Raw genomic sequence first — 3,579 nt, 5'->3', positions numbered from 1 at the left:
AATATAAGGTGGTATTTTTCTTATGAATAAATAGTAGGAAATGCCCAGGACCTAGCTAACACACCAGAAAGAGATAAATCAACAGAATTTGTTCTACCTAGGATTTTAAAGAATATCAAGGGTAAAGTTGTGCAATTGCTAGCAAAGTTATGTACCCTGTTATGGCAAACTTTCCAGGGGACTGATGAATTGCCTATCTGAATTCTATCTGAAAGATGAGTTGCAAGCATAGCTGTGGAAACATACACATAGTGAATATCACACTATACTGGACAAACTAGTTGAATCTGTAATTAAATGGTAGGATCACTGAAAAACGTAAAAATAACCTACTGGGGAAAAGGCACCATAGCTTATAAGGGAAGTTCATGTATAAATATTGTGAGCTCTTTAAGGAAATAATGACTATTGTGGCAAAGGGGAAACCAGCAAATACGATTTACAGACATAAGACTTCTCAAAAATCTTTATATGCAGAGACATTTCCTATTCTTAAATAAGTTTTTGTTTGTTTTTTCTTTCGAGACGCAGTCCTGCTCTGTCACCCAGGCTGGATTGCGATGGCACAGTCTCGGCTCACTGCAACCTCCAGCTCCCGGGTTCAAGCGATTCTCCTGCCTCAGCCTCCCTTAAATAAGAATTTTTTAAAATTGGGTTTCCTTGGATTGGCAGCACTTTAATAAAATACATGAGACAAGTGCAGTGGTTTACACCCGTAATCCCAGTATTTTGAGAGGCCGAGGCAGGCAGATCGCTTGAGCCCACAAGTTTCAGACAAGTCTGGCCAACATGGCAAAAACCTGTCTGTACAAAAAATACAAAAATTGGCCAGGCATGGTGGTGCACGCCTGTAGTCTCAGCTATTGGGGAGGTTGAGGTGGGAGGATGGCTTGAGCCTGGGAGGCAGAGGTGGCAGTGAGGCAAGATTGTGTCACTGCACTCCAGCCTGGGCAATAGAGCCAGATCTTGTCTCAAAAAAAAAAAATTTATATATATATAGCGATGGGAGCTGGTTTACAATGAAGAAAGAGTATATGAATCAATAAATACATTCTAATTTGGAGAAGCCTAAAGAGCAGGGTTTCAAAGATCCCTCTGCTGGGACAAATATATTTAAAATTTGCGTAAGCAATCTGGAGGCCAGCATACCCAGGGTCATAGATGATGTGACTTCTTCTAAGTAGAGAATGCCTACAATAGCAATGGCGGAAATGACAGGAAAATAGGAAAACTCTGAAGTTCGGGTAAGTAGACAGAAAGGTAGCAGCTTCCATTCTTTCACACTAAATGTCCAGGAGTGTTGATTCCCCTTTTAAATAAAGGGATCGCAGGGAGATGCTGTTAGTTAAGGGAGTGCCATGAGCAAAAGGAAAGCTCCATGTAACTGAAGCCTCAGTGTTCATTCTAAAGTAGGTTTTGGGCAGGGCAGAAGAACTATGAAGACAGACTTTTCCCTTAAGGGTAAATGCCTTGTGGAGGTTTAGCTAAAAATTGTAGTTAGGTACCCTAATGTACGAGCTCAGTTAACTCATGGGCAAGTTTTGAAGGCCAACTTTGATTGAGATTTCCTAAGGCCTTTGAAGGGTGACATGAGCCTTTGTGCAAGAAAAGGCATTCTTTTTTTGTTTTGTTTTGAAACGGAGTCTCTCTCTGTCACCCAGGCTGGAGAGCAGTGGCATGAACTGGGCTCACTGCAAGCTCCACCTCCCTAGTTCACACCGTTCTCTTGCCTCAGCCTACTGAGTAGCTGGGACTACAGGCTCCCGCCACCACACCCAGCTAATTTTTTTGTAATTTTAGTAGAGATGGAGTTTCACCGTGTTAGCCAGGATGGTCTCGATCTCCTGACCTCGTGATCTGCCCGTCTCGGCCTCCCAAAGTGGTGGGATTATAGGCTTGAGCCACCGCGCCCAGCCAAGAAAAGGCATTCTTAAAAGGCCAGGAGTTTATCCCAATACCAAGTCAATGATAATCTGCACTCCTGTTTATAGATGAAAAAGACCAAAATGTAGCTTAGTTCAGAAGGATTCAGAGATCACTGAACATGAAGTAAAAAATATTTTCTGTTTGTATGCTAGGGTCTCTGTTTTGCTTTCCTTTTACACTGGATAATATCACAGAGTTGGTATGTATGCCTCTGTGTAAAAAACACACAGGTTTCAGATGCTTTAAAAGAATACATTTCAGAAATTTGAAGTTGGTTTCCCTAATTCTTTTTTTTAAAGGAAAATTTGCATTACTTTAATTATTTTTATATATAGAAAACTCAACAGTGTACATTCAACCCAGTTTGATGCAAGTTCTTTAGCCTTTGCCTTTTTGAGCTTGGCAATGTGAGCCACAGACTTGGGACCCAGGACATTGTCTCAGATCTCATCATATATGTTGTTGTAATTGGTCCTGATAGCTTCCACCAGCTTAGCCAAAGCTCCTTTGTCTTCCACATCAACTTGTGTGAAGGTGACAATGATCCAGTTCTTCCTGTGGACTAGACGTCCCAGTCTTGCTTCCCTCTTGATAATGTAGTAAGGGACTCCCATGTTACAATACAGGGCAGGCAGGAAGACAACCAGACGTTGTGTGCCACACGTTGTGTGCAATCACCAGCAGCTGAGCTTTCTTGTTCTCCACCCAGGTGTGACGGTCTTAACTCCTGCTCAAAGGTCAGGTAGTCTCTTAATGGGGACATCCCCTTTGCCGGCAGCTTTCTTCTGAGTCAGGCCAACAGCCTCTGCTTCTTCTCCTTGCTTTGTCTCTGTCCTGTACTTGTGGGCCGGCTTAAGCAGCTAAGTAGCTGTTTGGTGGTTCAGAGCCTGAAAGAACTGGTTAATCGCAGGAGGCACTTCCAGCTGCTTATAGAGGATGGCTCTCTGCCACGGCAACGTGATACAGCGGGGCCATTTCACAAAGCAGGTGAGGTCTCTTTTGGGCTGGATGTCCTGTCCAATGCCAAAATTTTTAGGCCTTTTCTCAAACAAGGGATTCACCACTTTCTTGGACTCCTGATTCTTCATGACAGCAGGGGCTGGAGCCACCTTCTTCCCCTTGGCCTTTGTTCCTTTTGGCATCTTGGGTGGTGGAAGAGAGAGCCAGTTTCCCTAATTCTTACATAGTCTAATGTTCCCTTTTCATTTTATAGTTCCTCTTAAGTAGCTGATTGTAAGGTAATACAAGGAATAGAAAAAAATGCAACTAATTTTCACATCAGTAAGAGAAACAGAAGTCTGGGCGTGGTGGCTCACACCTGTAATCCCAGCACTTTGGGAGGCCGAGGCAGGCGTATCACGAGGTGAGAAGATCAAGACCATCCTGGCTAATGCAGTGAAACCTCGTCTCTACTAAAAATACAAAAACTTAGCCAGGCGTGGTGGTGGGTGCCTGTGGTCCCAGCTACTCGGGAGGCTGAGGGAGGAGAATGGCGTGAACCCAGGAGGCAGAGCTTGCAGTGAGCCGAGCTTGCGCCACTGCACTCCAGCCTGGGTGTCAGAGCGAGACTCTGTCTTTCATATGTAAAGAGTGCATTTACTAAGCATTTGTTTAGTAAATATTTCATTTAATTATTACAACAAATCCTTCAGG

The 3,579-nt window shown here is 43.6% G+C and overlaps 1 pseudogene; it reads right to left on the bottom strand.

Moving 5' to 3' along the window:
• Positions 1 to 1,839: 1,839 nt before the first annotated feature.
• LOC101025150 lies at positions 1,840 to 3,309 on the bottom strand (annotated as a pseudogene).
• Positions 3,310 to 3,579: the final 270 nt, after the last annotated feature.

This window comes from Papio anubis, chromosome 5 (assembly GCF_008728515.1).
Source record: "Papio anubis isolate 15944 chromosome 5, Panubis1.0, whole genome shotgun sequence".
In the NCBI taxonomy this organism is placed as follows: Eukaryota; Metazoa; Chordata; class Mammalia; order Primates; family Cercopithecidae; genus Papio; species Papio anubis.
This window is presented reverse-complemented; position numbering and strand designations above follow the sequence as displayed.